This window comes from Globicephala melas, chromosome 11 (genome assembly GCF_963455315.2).
Source record: "Globicephala melas chromosome 11, mGloMel1.2, whole genome shotgun sequence".
NCBI classification, from domain to species: domain Eukaryota; kingdom Metazoa; phylum Chordata; class Mammalia; order Artiodactyla; family Delphinidae; genus Globicephala; species Globicephala melas.
This window is the reverse complement of record NC_083324.2, coordinates 55,009,908-55,027,624: the sequence shown is the minus strand read 5'-3', so window position 1 is coordinate 55,027,624 and position 17,717 is coordinate 55,009,908. Positions and strand designations below refer to the sequence as shown.

Genomic DNA, 17,717 nt, shown 5'->3' with positions numbered 1-17,717 from the left:
TGAATTGCCACTAATGATCTTTTAATTTTGAGTTTATTTGCTTTCATATTCACAGTTTTATGAGGATTGTTACCTAAAAGCTGTCAATTATAGCATAATTGACTGTAGGAGTCAATTTCATAATTGTTATTCTGATTAACCCACCAAGACAAATTTGAGGACATGTTAAATCTGAATTAATGCCATGAAAACAGTTTTCTTGGGTGAACCTTGATCATTCAGGGAAATATTTTGTGAACATATACTCTGCCAAATACTGTGGAATTCTTTCTGAAGGAGACGTGGTAAGCTCCATTTTTACATGTAGGGAAATTTGAGGCTCAAATTGGCCTCAAGACTTGTTGACAGTCGCTAAGCTAAGAGGTAGATGTGGCCCTGCGTGCTCACCCATTGTCACTAGGCTCACCTTGTGGTGGAGTGCGATGGTTCTTTCTCAGTGCTGGTACCAGCTGACCTGCTAGCAGTGGTCTGCAGTGTCAACCACAGGCCACCTGCTTGAGAGACCCTGTTCTGTCTTCAACAGTGTTAATGGCCTTTCCTTTATTTGTCTTAGAGGCTTGTCTTCCTTAATTAGATAATTCTGGTTTGCAATTCCGAAAGACCACACCTGGAAACGTCTCTCCTACCCCCACCCACCCCTTTATTTTCATCACATGCACAACTCAACTCCTATCATAGTTCTCCTGGTGTCGCACATCTTTCCTCTGCCCACCTCACAACTGTACCTTTATTTTTATTAGTGTACTTATTTTTTCATAGCTTCGTGTTTGTTTTTACTCACCAGGAGATCCTTAGTGCTTTGTACCTGGTAAGCATATAATGTAGAGTTGAGGACTGAAAGAATAAGTGACTGAATGAACCCAGATAGTGTTACCTAAAACCTATTTTTTTCACTTCCTATTCTCCCAAAAGACTTCATTTTGCACATGAGGGGACTGAAATTCAGAGAGGTTAGAGTTTCTCCAAAGTCACACAGCACTCAGAAGCTGGGTCTAGGACTTTGCTCTCTCAAAGGCTGGGACTCCCCCTCTTTCTGTAGATTTGATCCCAGCTCACCTGTATGGCAGAACATGGTCACAGGAATGCTGGTTTTTCTTTGCTGGTAATGAATGGAAAGAAGGTCTTGAAGAATTGAATCAGCCTATGTTGGTTCTACAATCATCTCTGCCCTTTGGATTTAGTCAGAATCCAAGGTGTGATTACACTCTCCATGGATCAAGGAGCAGAGAGGGAAGAGGGTGATTTGCCTGTTTGCTACTATGGAGGAGACTCACTTCCCTTTTTCTTAATCCAGGCCTGTTTGCCCATCACTATGTAGGAATTTCCCAGATAGCTCCTTTGTCGTCCCTCAGGAGTTTCCTTTTTGCTGATTTCTAAGATCCAGTCTGCTCCAATGGCTCTCAGACCTGGCATCGTTTCCTGGTCCGTTACTCAAGAACTGATTTATCCAAGGCAGGTTATTTAGTCTTTTTGAGGATTGGCTTTCTCTCTTCTGTGAAGTGGGTATATAAACAGCTATATTTCAAGATCCTCATTCAGACTCTAAGGTAGGAGAAAGACAGCCCCTAATAGTTCTGGCCTTGCCTTTTGTCATTTTTCTGTTGGCTCTGGATGGGATGAGGCTGAACTGGTATGGCAGTGAGCGGAACAGTCATTTAGCTATTAGTCATTTTTTTCTTATAATATCTTTATCTTGTTTCAGTTTTAGGGTAATTTTGGCCTCATAGAATTAATTAGGATGTATTTCTTCTGTTTCTGTTTTTTGGAAGAGAATGCAGAGAATTAGTGTAATTTCTTTTTTAAGTGTTTGGTAGAATTTACCAGTGAAACTATTTAAGCCTGATGCTTTCTTTTTTATGGAAGGCTATTGAATATTGATTCAATTTTTAAAAAATTACATACAGGGCTATTCAGCTTTTTTTTTCTCCTTATGTGAGTTTAGTCATTTGTGTCTTTTAAGAGTTCATCTGATTTATCTAAATTGTCAAATTTGTGGACATAGAGTTGCTTGTAGTAAGGATTCCTCTGTTACCATTTTAATATCTATGAGATCCATAGTGATGATATTTCTTTCATTTGACATTTCTTTCACTTTGACAAAGAAAGTGATATTTCTTTCACTTTGACATTGGCAATTTGTGTCCTCTCTTTCATTCTTGGTTAGCCTGGCTAGAGGTGACTTTGGGTGGTGTTTCTATGCAGACTTTTGGTGCCATCTTAACCAGAAGACTTTGTTACACACTTTTTTTCATTCAGTCTTTACAACAGTTTTAATGGTCAGATATTCTTATTAGTATTTTACAGGTGAAGAAAACAGGGAGCCAAACCTTTTTCATTAAGAAGGGAGAACAATATTATAGGTATTATAGGGACCCTTCTGTGCCTTAAAGTAGTCCTTGATTGTCTTCCAACCTAATCTCTTCTCGTAGGAATGGAGACCTATGCTGCACTGGCTCCATAATCCTAGAGAAGGAGATTGTTTGATGGAAATGAAACAGAATGGCTTAATGTTGGCAGAGCATTGCCTTTCAATTCCATTGAAATTAAAATGGCAGGATGACCCTAGTTTTATTACTCTTAAGTAATTTTTAATTAAGGGTTGATTCCATGCACAGCTGGTTGCATCATACAGACATGCTCTATGTTCTCTTTTGGTCCTGCTTCCTAGGGAGAGCAAGGGGAGATTTCCTTGTTCTGCAGTGTGACCACAGTGAGGTAAAAGACATTTTGGTTCTTGGTTTTGATTCCTTGGGTAAATTACATGTATAGCACCCTACTGGGAGAACATTTTCCTGTCACTTGCTGAAGAGAAAAGCCCAGATAAGTATGTGAACCTTGTTTGACATTTATAAGCAAGCTGGACAATTTCAAGAAATGAACTAGATAATAAAGACAGTTCCATAAAAGGTGGCTGACTGATAGTTTAGCCAAAATATGATGCCTGGTGGTTTATGGCAATTTTCTCTAACAGGAGTAGATAGATATTGAATTTATTTAAAAAGTGGCTCGAGAGTCCTCCTTATGCTTCTAAGGCATTGACACTTTTTGGAAAGCACATACTAGGAGAAAAAATAATTCAGGCCATAAAATGAGGATATTGTATGTGTGTGTGTGCATGCTAAAGGGAGGGGCCTTAGTTCAGTGTGCTATTGACTTCATACAGACAGGTTGATAGACTGCATTTTATGACTGTGTAGACTGCAGACTCATTGCCAATGCAGACTTTGTTAATGGAAAGAAAAAGACAGTGATTTAAGGAAATTTATTTGATTTCAATAAGCGGCTCATGCACAATTCCCTCTATGATATTTTAAGCAAATATGCCGTTAAAGATTTGCATCCCATTCTCAGCACAACTTCTTTCATTCCTCTTTTTAAATTAAGTTATAGAATAGCAAAATCTCATCACCAACTTTAAAATTCTCTCAGGCATTTTAACTACAAAGTCAGAACAAGTTTGCCTGCTACTTCAATGGGCTGCTAGCACAATGAGAGGGAAGAGGATGTGCTCATTCCAATAAACATAGGAAAGAATGAGGATATGTTTTCATACTGTTTCTGCCACAAATTAACTGTGCAGCCTCTGCAAATAATGTGTATTCTTGAACTCTAAGTCTTTATTTTTTAAGTGGAGATTAAAATACCTGTTAAATTTATATCAGAGAGTTGAAATGGACATAAAGTGAGATAGTGTATGTGGAAAATAGTCCCTTATGATTCTGCAAGTCTCTCTGGCCCAGTTTGCATGGATGTAGCATATTTTGCGAGTATAAATTTTGTTTCTAAAACTTTCTGGAAATCCTATGTGGGTAGATGTAGGCAAATTGTTGACACAGCATTAAGTTCTATGAATACAATTACTTTGTCTTTATCTGTTGAGTTTCCTACATTTGAGCACATAGAACTGAGACATAAAAATATGCTAGTGTATGTGTTTGTGTGTGCGTGTGTGTGTGTACACAGAGGTGAGGTATGATTCAATGTCTTCTTCAAAACACTCAATGCCCCAAATAAAAGCACTCTAGTAAAGATAGCTTAACTTTAGAAGACAGTAAAAAACAGATGATACCTTAGAATATTGTCGTATCTCACTGTGTTTCTGTTTGCATGTAGCCAGATCACTGTTTTTGTCTTTTTTTTTAAAAAAATCATTCCACCAAGCTGCACCTTTTAATTGGAGTGTTTATTCCATTTACATTTAATGAAATTACTATAAGAGGTAAGACTTACATTTTCCATTTTGCTATTTATTTTCTATATGCCTTGTCTTTTTTGTTGTTCTGCCTTTCCTCTTTTACTACCTTCTTTTGTGTTAGATTTTTCTAGTGTATGACTTTAATTTGCTTGTCATTTATTTTATTATATATATTTATTATTTTCCTACTGATTAACCTAGAAATTATGATTAACATACTAATTTACACAATCTAGGCAGATTAATACAAATTTAACCTCAAAACCTTTTAAAATTTTTGAAAATTAAAAAAAATTTAAAAACTTTTTGTCAGACCTGGCTCTTTGGTGAGGCTAATGGAGGACTCTGGGAGGGCTCACGTCAAGGAGTACTTCGCAGAACTTCTGCTGCCAGTGTCCTTGTCCCCACGGTCAGCCGCAGCCACCCCCCACCTCTGCAGGAGACCCTCCAACACTAGCAGTGGTGTGGCTGACAGGGTCTTGGAGCTCCAGCGGGGTGTCAGGGCTTTGCCTCTGAGGGGGGAGAGCCGAGTTCAGGACTTTGATCAACCAGAGACCTCCTGGCTCCATGTAAGAACAAATGGTGAAAGCTCTCCCAGAGATCTCCATCTCAATGCTTAGACCCAGCTCCACTCAATGACTAGCAAGCTACAGTGCTGGACACCCTATGCCAAACAACTAGCAAGACAGGAACACAACCCCACCCATTAGCAGAGAGGCTGCCTAAAATCATAATAAGGCCACAGACATCCCAAATCACACCACCAGATGTGGTCCTGCCCACGAGAAAGACAAGAGCCAGCCCCATACACCGGAACACAGGCACCAGTCCCCTTCACCAGGAAGCCTACACAACCCACTGAACCAACTTTAGCCACTGGGGTCAGACACCAAAAACAACGGGAACTGTGAACCTACAGCCTGTGAAAAGGAGACCCCAAACAGAGTAAGATAAGCAAAATGAGAAGAAAGAGAAACACACAACAGATGAAGGAGCAAGGTAAAAACCCATCAGACCAAACGAATGAAGAGGAAATAGTCAGTCTACCTGAAAAAGAATTCAGAGTAATGATAGTAAAGATGATGCAAAATCTTGGAAATAGAATGGAAAAAATACAAGAAAGGTTTAACAAGGACCTAGAAGAACTAAAGAGCAAACAAACAATGATGAACAACACAATAAATGAAATTAAAAATTGTCTAGAAGGAATCAATAGCAGAATAACTGAGGCAGAAGAACGGATAAGTGACCTGGAAGATAAAATAGTGGAAATAACTACCGCAGAACAGAATAAAGAAAAAGGAATGAAAAGAATTGAAGACAGTCTCAGAGACCGCTGGGACAACATTAAACACACCAACATTCGAATTATAGGGGTCCCAGAAGAAGAAGAGAAAAGGAAAAGGACTGAGAAAATATTTGAAGAGATTATAGTTGAAAATGTCCCTAATATGAGAAAGGAAATAGTCAATCAAGTCCAGGAAGAGCAGAAAGTCCCATACAGGATAAATCCAAGGAGAAACACGCCAAGAGACATATTACTCAAACTATCAAAAATTAAATACAAAGAAAAATTATTAAAAGCAGCAAGAGAAAAACAAATAACATACAAGGGAATCTCCATAATGTCAACAGCTGATCTTTCACCGGAAACTCTGCAAGCCAGAAGGGAGTGACAGGACATATTTAAAGTGATGAAAGGGAAAAACCTTCAACCAAGATCACTCTACCCAGCAAGGATCTCATTCAGATTTGACGGAGAAATTAAAACCTTTACAGAAAAACAAAAGCAAAGAGAATTTAGCACCACCCAAACAGCTTTACAACAATTGCTAATTTCCTCTAGACAGGAAACACAATAGAAGGAAAAGACTACAAGAACAAACCCCAAACAATTAAGAAAATGGTAATAGGAACATACATTTTGATAACTACCTTAAATGTAAATGGAGTCAATGCTCCAATCAAAAGACATAGACTGGCTGAATGGATACAAAATGAAGACCCGTATATATGCTGTCTACAAGAGACCCACTTCAGGGACACATACAGACTGAAAGTGAGGGGATGGAAAAAGATGTTCTATGGAATTGGAAATCAAAAGAAAGCTGGAATAGCAATTCTCATAATAGACAAAATAGACTTAAAATAAAGACTATTACAAGAGACCAAGAAGGACACTATATAACGATCAAGGGATCAATCCAAGAAGAAGATATAACAATTGTAAATATTTATGCACCCAACATAGGAGCACCTCAGTACATAGGGCAGATGCTAACAGCCTTAAAAGGGGAAATCGACAGTAACACAATCATAGTAGCGGACTTTAACACCCCACTTTCACCGATGGACAGATAATCCAAAATGAAAATAAATAAGGAAATACAAGCTTTAAGTGATACATTAAACAAGATGGATTTAATTGATATTTATAGGACATTCCATCCAAAAACAACAGAATACACTTTCTTCTCAAGTGCTCAGGGAACATTCTCCTGGATAGACCATATCTTGGGTCACAAATCAAGCCTTTGTGTAAATTTGTGTAATTGTGTAATTTGTGTAAATTTAAGAAAATTGAAATTGTATCAAGTATCTTTTCTGACCACAACACTATGAGAGTAGATATCAATTACAAGAAAAAATCTGTAAAAAATACAAACACATGGAGGTTAAACAATACACTACTTAATAACCAAGAGATCAGTGAATAAATCAAAGAGGAAATCAAGAAATACCTAGAAACAAATGACAACACATGATGACCCAAAACCTATGGGATGCAGCAAAAGCTGTTCTAAGAGGGACGTTTATAACAGCACAATTCTACCTCAGGAAACAAGAAACATCTCAAATAAACAACCTAACCTTACAGCTAAAGCAATTAGAGGAAGAAGAACAAAAAAACACCAAAGTTAGCAGAAGGAAAGAAATCATAAAACTCAGATCAGAAATAAATGAAAAAGAAATGAAGAAAACAATGGCAAAGATCAATAAAACTAAAAGCTGGTTCTTTGAGAAGATAAATAAAATTGATGAACCATTAGCCAGACTCATCAGGAAAAAAAGGGAGAAGACTCAAATCAATAGAATTTGAAATGAAAAAGGAGAAATAACAACTACAAGCAAATGTATGCCAATAAAATGGACAACCTGGAAGAAATGGACACATTCTTAGAAAAGCACAACCTTTCAAGACTGAACCAGGATGAAATCGAAAATATAAACAGACCAATCACCAGCACTGAAATTGAGACTGTGAGTAAAACTCTTCCAACAAACAAAAGCCCAGGACCAAATGGCTTCCCAGGCGATATCTATCAAATATTTAGAGAAGAGCTCACACCTATACTTCTCAAACTCTTCCAAAATATAGCAGAGGGAGGAACACTCCCAAACTCATTCTACGAGGCCACCATCATCCTGATACCAAAACCAGACAAAGATGTCACAAAGAAAGAAAACTACAGGCCAATATCACTGATGAACATAGATGCAAAAATCCTCAACAAAATACTAGCAAACAGAATCCAACAGCACATTAAAAGGATCATACACCATGATCAAGTGGGGTTTATCCCAGGAATGCAAGGATTCTTCAATATGCCCAAATCAATCAATGTGATACATCATATTAACAAATTGAAGAACAAAAAACATATGATCATAATAGATGGAGAAAAACCTTTCGACTAAATTCAATGCCCATTTATGATAAAAATCCTCCAGAAAGTAGGCATAGACGGAACTTACCTCAACATAATAAAGACCATATATGACAGACCCACAGCCAACATTGTTCTCAATGGTGAAAAACTGAAATCATTTCCTCTAAGATCAGGAACAAGGCAAGGTTGTCGACTCTCACCACTGTTATTCAACATAGTTTTGGAAGTTTTAGCCACAGCAATCGGAGAAGAAAAAGAAATAAAAGGAATCCAAATCAGAAAAGAAGAAGTAAAGCTGTCACTGTTTGCAGATGACATGATACTATACATAGAGAATCCTAAAGATGCTACCAGAAAACTACTAGAGCTAACTAATGAATTTGGTAAAGTAGCAGGATACAAAATTAGCACAGAAATCTCTTGCATTCCTATACACTAATGATGAAAAATCTGAAAGTGAAATTAAGAAAACACTCCCATTTACCATTGCAACAACAACAAAAATACCTAGGAATAAACCTACCTAAGGAGACAAAAAACCATATGCAGAAAACTATGACACTGATGAAGGAAATTAAAGATGATACAAACAGATGGAGAGATATACCATGTTCTTGGATTGGAAGAATCAACATTGTGAAAATGACTATACTACCCAAAGCAATCTACAGATTCAATGCAATCCCTATCAAACTACCACTGGCATTTTTCACAGAACTAGAACAAAAAATTTCACAATTTGTATGGAAACACAAAAGACCCCAGTAGCCAAAGCAATCTTGAGAACGAAAAATGGAGCTGGAGGAATCAGGCTCCCTGACTTCAGAATATACTATGAAGCTACAGTAATGAAGACAGTATGGTACTGGCATAAAAACAGAAATTTAGATCAATGTAATAGGATAGAAAGCCCAGAGATAAACCCAAGCACATATGCTCACCTTATTTTTGATAAAGGGGGCAAGAATATACAGTGGAGAAAAGACAGCCTCTTTATAAGTGGTGCTGGGAAAACTGGACAGCTACATGTAAAAGAATGAAATTAGAACACTCCCTAACACCATACACAAAAATAAACTCAAAATGGATTAAAGACCTAACTGTAAGGCCAGGCATTATAAAACTCTTAGAGGAAAACATAGGCAGAACACTGTATGACATAAATCACAGCAAGATCCTTTTTGTCCCACCTCCTAGAGAAATGGAAATAAAAACAAAAATAAACAAATGGGACCTAATGAAACTTCAAAGCTTTTGCACAGCAAAGGAAACCATAGACGATACGAAAAGACAGCCCTCAGAATGGGAGAAAATATTTGCAACCGAAGCAACTGACAAAGGATTAATCTCCAAAATTTACAAGCAGCTCATGAGCTCAATATCAAAAAACCAAACAACTCAATCCAAAAATGGGCAGAAGACCTAAACAGACATTTCTCCAAAGAAGACATATAGATTGCCAACAAACACACGAAAGAATGCTCAACATCATTAATGATTAGAGAAATGCAAATCAGAACTACAATGAGGTTATCACCTCACCCCATTCAGAATGGCCATCATCAAAAATTCTACAAACAATATATGCTGGAGGGGGTGTGGAGAAAAGGGAACCCTCTTGCACTGTTGGTGGGAATGTAAATTGATACAGCCACTATGGAGAACAATATGGAGTTTCCTTAAAAAACTAAAAATAGAACTACCATACAACCCAAGAATCCCACTACTGGGCATATACCCTGAGAAAACCATAATTCAAAAAGAGTCATGTACCACATTGTTCATTGCAGCTCTATTTACAATAGCAACCTAAGTGTCCATCAACAGATGAATGGATAAAGCAGATGTGACACATACATAGAATAGAATATTACTCAGCCATAAAAAGACATGAAATTGAGTTATTTGTAGTGAGGTGGATGGACCTAGATTCTGTCATATAGAGTGAAGTAAGTCAGATAGAGAAAAACAAATACTATATGCTAACAAGTATATATGAAATCATAAAAAAAAAGTGGTTCTGAAGTATATAGGGGTACAACAGGAATAAAGACACAGACGTAGAGAATGGACTTGACATGAGGAGGGGGAATGGTAAGCTGAGACGAAGTGAGAGAGTGGCGGGGACATATATACACTACCAAATGTAAAATAGATAGCTAGCGGGAAGCAGCCCCATAGCACAGAGAGATCAGCTAGGTGCTTTGTGACCACCTAGAGGGGTGGGATAGGGAGGATGGGAGGGAGATGCAAGAGGGAGGAGATATGGGGATATGTATTTATGTATAACTGATTCACTTTGTTATCACTGTCATGCAAATTACATCTTCCTTTTTATACCTATCTACAGAGATTTATAATTATTGCTTTATGTGGTTATCTTTTCATCAGCTAGGAGGAAAAAGTACTACAAACAATACATACATTATAACATTTTTTCTATTTATTTATATAGTTATCTTTACTGGTGCAATTTATTTATTTATGTGGATTTAAGTTACTATCTAGTGTTTTTTCATTTCTTCCTGAAGGAATCCCTTTAGTATTTATTGTAGAGCAAATATTTTTATGACCACTTCTCTCAATTTTTGTTTATCTAGGAATGCCTTAATTTCTCCTTAATTTTCAAAGGATTATTTTACTGGATGAAAATTCTTGGTTCTCTAGAATTGCTGGTTCAATTATTAGTTGACAGTGTTTTTATTTCAGCACTTTGAATATATCATCTCACTGCCTATGGCTTTCATGATTTCTGATGAGAAATCAGTATTAATCTTATTGAGGATCCCTTGCATGTGATAAGTACTTCTTTCTTGCTGCTTTCAAGAATCTCTTGTTGTCTTCAGATTTGATAGTTTGATTATGATGTATTGAGAAATTGTTTGCACTGGACGAGCTTTGCATTAGGTCAAAGGAAAGCAAACTCTGTGAGAGTACCTTTCCAGGGAGCGGACAGGCAGGTCAAATAATGTCAGTTCTCTGGGATTTGGGCATTGGAATAGCTCTAACCCTGTTCTGTCACTTTCGTTGTTTGCCAGAATGCTGGTTTTCACTGTGATTGTGAGGCTGTTGGTTTTCAAGTCTACTGCAGAATTGGAAAAGGGGATGGAAAGAGACCAAGTTAAAATGCTGCAAACTCTCTGTTCTTACTGAGATTCAGCCATTTTTCTTAAGTATGTGTTCTCCAGAGTGTTGCAAGCCTTTGGTTAATTTCCAGAGCTCTGAAAAAGGTGATTTTTGACAATTTTTCCCAGTGTTCTCAGTGCTTTTATGGAGGAGAGCGATTTCTGAAGTCCTTACTTCTCCATCCCATTGACAGCACTTCCTGATGCTTTAAAGGAGATGTGCATATCCTCTTGAAGGTTTTTCTGTTGGAAGACCATCTGAGCAAAGGAAGCTGTATTATTCAGGATTATCTAATGGTTCAGCTTTCCAAGAACCTGAGATGAGAATCCCTGTACAAGTAAGTTATTAAGGAAGGGCTCCCAGGAGAAACCACTGAAAGATTGAGCAAAGCAAGCCAAACAAGGGCAAGAAGCCCAGGAAAGAGTGTGATTTCAGACCATGTCCCAGCCTCAGCCTTATCCTGCAGAGGCTCTCTGGAGCATATCAGCCCTCATTGTTTATAGCTCTTTGAGACAAGGGAGGTCATTTTTATAGGCTGAATTTTGTCCCCCTAAAAATCCAGATGTCGAAGCCCTAAATTCTCAGTACCTCAGAATGTGACTATATTTGGAGTTAATGTCTTTAAAGAGGTAATTAAGTTAAAATGAGGTCACACAGGTGGGCCCCAATCCAATATGACTGGTCCTCCTAAGAAGAGATGAGGACACAGATACACACAAAAGGAAGACCATGTGAAGACACAGGGAGGAGACAAACCTAGGAGATCAGCCTCAGAAGAACCATCCTAATGACATCTTGATTTTGGGCTTCTAGCCTCCAGAATTGTGAGAAAATAAATTTCTGTTGTTGACGGCGTCCAGGCTGTGGTACTTTGTGATGGCAGCCCTAGCCAGCTAATACAGTAGTTTTCATATTCCTACACCTGTCAATCATTTGCCAAATACTGCTTAAGGGGATGTCAGTTTCTAAGCACTTGCAGCTCTTTTGGGCATGTGTACAAAACAGCTTTATAGTCAGAGGGCAGTACTTCCAAAGAAAGTTGCAAGAGTTGCCTTTACACGCAAGAGTGCACAGAATCTGGGAGAGAGAATCCCAGCACTGAGAAGTAGAATCAGAGGATCTGAGCAGAGCATGGACAGTGTCCACTGCAGGGTTATGGTTGCAAACAAGAGAAATCAATCCTTAGTGGTTTAAGCAGAAAATAAGTATGTTAAATTATATTGACTAGGTCACAATTTCTAGAAGTTAGAGAAATAGGTGCCAGGATCACAGAGTGATGACCTGTGCCCTGTATCACCAATCAGAACTGGTCAAGTGGAGATACCATGGCAGACACTTGTAATACTGGACACTAAGCATCAGCATAGAACCCTGTTCACTGCTAAACCTAGAAACTGGGGGGATTTTAAGCCAGAAGGAATTTGGGGGAAGACCTCCTTCTTTGTGCTACCAGCTTCTAATTCAGTATTTGGCTTTGCTTTGTTCGATAGGCAGGTTCTTGGTTTATATAAATCTTTGAGGGAGGCTCTGAATGTGAGACATTTATACAGAAAAGTGACCTCTATTTTACACCAGAATTGACAAAGTAAGGACTTTTCCAAACCAGCAGGGATATTCAAAGCTTCTGGGCATCCAAGAGGTATGATCAATATCCACTAGAGAAGATTTTTGACAAAAAAATTGTTCTTATTTCATCAGAATTCAAAGGAAAGATTCAAGAGATGGTATAGGTGATTGTTGACTTATGACGATGGCTTATAATTTTGGCCAAGAACCAGTAAGTTGTGAGTGAAGGGGGTCATGTGCTGTGCTCTTTGCTATTGCTCTTCTGAGCCACTGCAGGTTCCTCAAGTGACTGTGCTCCTTGTCACTCATGGGTTGGGCATTGTTTGGACATACATTTTCCTGACAATTCCTTCAGCTTTGCCTTCTCCTCCCATCTTTCTCTGGATAAAGGCTTCTAGCCCTTCAGACAATTCTTTGCATATCTTCAAAGATAATCTCTTTTCTATATCTGTCATAGGAGAGCAGATGTCCTTTCCACATGCTTCTCTTTGGTGTTGGGTTGTTTCTTGGTGCCTTGTTGCTACAAATATTCCCACCCCTTTTTCTCGCATAGTGACTATGTCTCTTTAGAAAAGGAAAATATGGAGACTATATTTGTCTGTCTCCAGATGTTTGGAGGTTTTATTGACTTGGTGATTCCTGCTGGTTTCAGAGGAGCAGGCTATTTTCAAATCCATCTATTCTCAATTCATCATTTCAGAATCTCCTCCAAGATCAGCCCCTTTCCTTCCCCATCACTGTTAACAACTATGTCTCACAGCATGTCAGAATACAAGGAGAAATTCTTCCAACACTCAACTGCAGTTTAAGGGAATCCTCTTCTTAAAAGCCTCATGAGATCTTGACACTTCCAATAACAGGGGAAAGATTTAGGTGGATCTGTTGTTCTTGACATTTTGTTGTTAATGAAATCTCCCATGTCTATCAACAAGATAAAATGAATATCAATCACATTTATATAAAACTACCTATCAAACGAAAAGGTGAAAGTAAAAAAAAATAATTATCTGGTCGTCCTATTTAATCAACAAATGTGAAGGGTGTTCATTGGCTATAATGGTGACTAAATCTGGAGAAGAAATTCAAAGATATACCAACTAAAGGATATTTGATTCCGCATCCTCATCATGTATGCAGGGATTCCAGCCACAGTCTGTGTTTTTAACACACCCTGATAAGTTAGAGATACTAACCTGAGTAGATGTCAACATGAATTGAGTCAGTTATGTAAAAATGAGCCCAGTGAATAAAAGGAATCAGGTGTCAAACATGTGGAGCCTGAAATTGGTAGAGCGTTGAAATGGAGAAGGCTGACCCAGTACTGTAGAGCTGGCAAACCTAGTGTTCACATTTCCGAGATACAAACTGATCGCCAGGGTAGGTGGGCAATAAGAAACAGAAATAAGAGACCCGGAGAAAGAGAAAGTAGAGCCAGTTATTTAACTTTCCTTTAGATTTTTGATTTGCTGTTAACACTGTCATGATATGGAATGCCATGTGTGAGTGTGTTCAGCATGCTCCGAGTTCTGAATAAGCACAGTCTTAGAAGTGGTCACATACAGAGAGCTCTTTGCTGTGTTACTCAGGAGAGGTTAGGTGATGCTGTGGTAACAGGCACATCCCAAGATCTCTGTGGTGTAAGAGAGTGAAGGTTATTTGTCACCCACATGGTAGTACAGTGGAGGTCAGGCAGCTCTCCTTGGTGTCTTTCTTTCAAGTGATGACCCAGAGACCTAGGATGTTTCCATGCTGAGGCCATGTCATGTAGAACAAGACTCCCAGTGCCACCATGGAAGGAGAAGAGAGGCTGACGGGATGTGAAGCATGTTTTAAAATAATTTACCTCTCCTAGCTACATATCAAGGACCAGAACTCAGTGAGGTCAACCCCCAACTATCATAGTGGCTCGTACTCTGCCCACGTGCTCTGGAAGAAGGATGGCGTCATTACCTGAAAACTGAAACTCTGCTTCAGTTTTCAAGATTATGAGGAAAAAATGCTGTATTGGCATGTGGCCCATGTGTGAAAGGGTTCATTGCCAAAATGAAGATGAACCTTACTGGTGTTGGGAGACAGAATACACTGACAGTTCAGCTTTAGAAAATATATTAGCACTGGATGTTCTTAACAGAGTTACAAACTGCTTGAACTAATAAATGTCTCAGAACTCACATCGAGAAGAATACATAGAAAAGAAAGAATAATTTGGGCATACGCTATTAGAATTCCCATATTAACAATGAATGCATTTTAGCTCTAGGATTTCTATCTACAATTGTTACCAACTTTAAACTCTGGGCTGATGTTTCAGGCTCTGTATGAGGGTTAAGCATGGTCTCTAAGGCCATTTCCACTTCTGTCATTCAACAATGTCATAGTTTTCCTTTTTTTTTGTTTTTTTTGGACACTTGGTGGTAGATTTGATTTAAACTCTGTAGCTGACATAATTTTTATTTGGGGAAAGAATTGTTGAAGCTAGAAACAAAAGGCTGTTTCCCAATCTCATGTGTCTGATTCACCAGTATTGGATTTTTAAGGATTCCACTTGTCATCTGTCACTTCCTTTACTACAATGATCATATATATATATATATGCATTTTTTCATCTTACTGAAATACTAATTTGTTTTCTGGAGTGACTTATTCAGCAGATGAAATTCACATTCTGAGGGATCTGTAAACCCTGCTCTCTATAGTTTTTATTTTCTTTTCTTGGAGTACTAGTACTCTCTTGGACTCAGACTTTGTTTGTAAAAATGAAGGGAGGATTTTGCATAAGTATGAATCAAAGGCTATTATTCCATGAAATTTGGAGGTGACTTTTTACCCAAAGTTTAACCTGGTTAATGGATATGCTGTTTAGAAAAGGAGTGTCTTCTGTTTCTGTTGTCAGTTCTGAGAACCGACATACATGGTTTTGGAATCTGACTTCGGTCTTTATTACTTTTGTGACCTCTTAAGTAAGTTACTTGCCTCTCTGTACATTGGTTTACTCATCTTTAAAGTGGGTTCACAGTATTACCTACCCAATAAGGTGGTTGTAAAGATCAAAGAAGGAAGCGCTTGACAAGTTTGAGCATAGTGATACTGGTAAGTAAAGTTTAGGTCTTGCTATTGTTAGAATTGCTAATACTATCATTTTATTCAATTATCAATTAATTGAACAATGAAGCTTAGTTAATATTATTTATTAAGCCCAACAAAACCATCTCCATTTTGATGGAGAATATGCCAAGGTCTTCCATGACAGTATCAAACTTAGCCCAAGCTTTCAAAGTTGGGGGTGGGAACTCCTCCTTTTCCTGGCTCTACCCAGAGTATTTAGGAAACTGTTGTCATTCTTTTGCCAGGTCTACTTATAATGACATCTCAGTTTAATTGTGTGTTTCATGAATGATCCTCTATCTCATACTGTACCAGGCACATAATAAGTACTTCATAAATATATGCTGAATAATCTAGGACATTTATGCAATGAAATTACAAGCCCCCACTTAGAAAGAAGGAACCTGCTTCTGAAATTATTTTTCCAGGGTACACAATCATATTACTTGAACACTCATTATGTAAATTTAGAAATTCAGCATTTTTGTAACTGTAGCTCATCCTTCTAGGAAGCAGACCCCATCAGCTTCCATGTCATATCCTCCAAGAGAAGCCTCATTAAGAAAACAATAGTTGAAATGATTGATTTCAGGTAAGCAGAAGAAGCCTAGCTTCTGAAGATCTCAGGTATTCCCTGGCTTGGGGATGGCTGTCCTTTTGCTCTCTCCTCACATCATCTTCCTCTGTGCCTATCTGTGTCTAACTTTTGTCTTTTTAATAAGGATACTGTCATATTGGAGTGGGGTCTACTCTAATGACCTCATTTTAACCTGACTGCTGCTGTAAAGACCCTTTTTCCAAGTAAGTCACATTCTGAGGTACTGGAGGTTAGGATTTCAACATATCTTTTTGGGGGAACGTTCACAGTTCAAGCAATGTGTAAATTTTATGGATGTTTATTGAGTTAGAAGTGGTTCAATCCATATGGAAAGTGTTTGAAAGTGTAAAAGCTTTTAACACATGCAGCATGTTATCATTATTGTTATTAGAAGGGGTAGTCATTTATTTACAAGTGAACTCAGACATTGAATAGATCATATGCTACTTTAAACAAAATGCACTCAGTAAATGAATTTTTGTCTTTAGACTATTTTGCCTCGGTTTTTCTGCTGAGGAAAACTTTTTAAATTCTGTTTTTAGTAAAGAATAATCAGTCCTGGAGACCTTGGAGGGCCTCACAGCATAGAGTTCCTGATTCTCATGCTGTGACATGGTGAACACAGGTATTAGATCTGCAAGCATGTGTTTTCTCTAATCAAATCAGAGTGGGGGAGGGGAGAAGTCTGCATATGGGAATGAAATCCCCAGGGTGGTTATAGCTGTTTTGCAGCAGTGGGTAACCTACAACTTTAGAAGAACACTCTTCAAGCAAAAAATAGGAGACACTGGAGCCTATGTTTGGCGGTCCTAGTGCTGGCTGTATCCCAACTGCATAGTGGTCACTTGGGATGAGAGATTAATAGGTGGTAATAAGCATTCAGATCTCAGAAAATCCAAGTCAAAAGCCTCTTAGATGCCTAGCTTGAGCTAACCCACAGGACCAAGGCCTTAGTTCAGACAGCTCCTGAATGGCAACCTTGCAGTTCACAGTCCTCCCACATCATATCAGCAGAGCAATATTGGAGCTCTACGGAACAGAGGCAGTAGTTTTTAAGTAGGTCCATGTTGGCCTTCATTTCCAGTCATGTGATGCTACAGCTATTGACCCAATGGCCGATGTGTAGAATCAGAGAACAGTGATGCTGGGGTAGCTTACATAACAATACCATCAACAGTATATTGAAGCAATCTTTTCACCCGGCAACTCTGTAATTCAGTGTCACTCCTACTCCCTTCCCCAGGAGTGAGTGTAACTTGGCTCATAGATAGGAAAAAAGCAACAATGCATTTCTCCTCCCAACACTCTAGTCAGAACCAGAAGTATGAGGTTACAGTACTAATGTGGTGGTATTGGTTTTTAAAGTCAACTCTTTTGAACTGTATTGTGGAAAGTATGGGGAAAGTAATATGTGGGTGGTCCTTGAGCCTCTGTGCATGACTTTTCTGTGCATCCT

The 17,717-nt window shown here is 38.3% G+C and overlaps 1 protein-coding gene and 1 pseudogene across 1 annotated transcript in view; one reads left to right on the top strand and one right to left on the bottom strand.

Annotated features, from left to right (window-relative positions):
* Positions 1-1,413, bottom strand: part of LOC115838823 (uncharacterized) — a 90,597-nt pseudogene extending 89,184 nt beyond the window's left edge.
* Positions 1-17,717, top strand: part of LOC132598118 (synapsin-2-like) — a 679,754-nt gene that overhangs the window by 410,729 nt on the left and 251,308 nt on the right. The gene's annotated exons all lie outside the window — the stretch shown is intronic.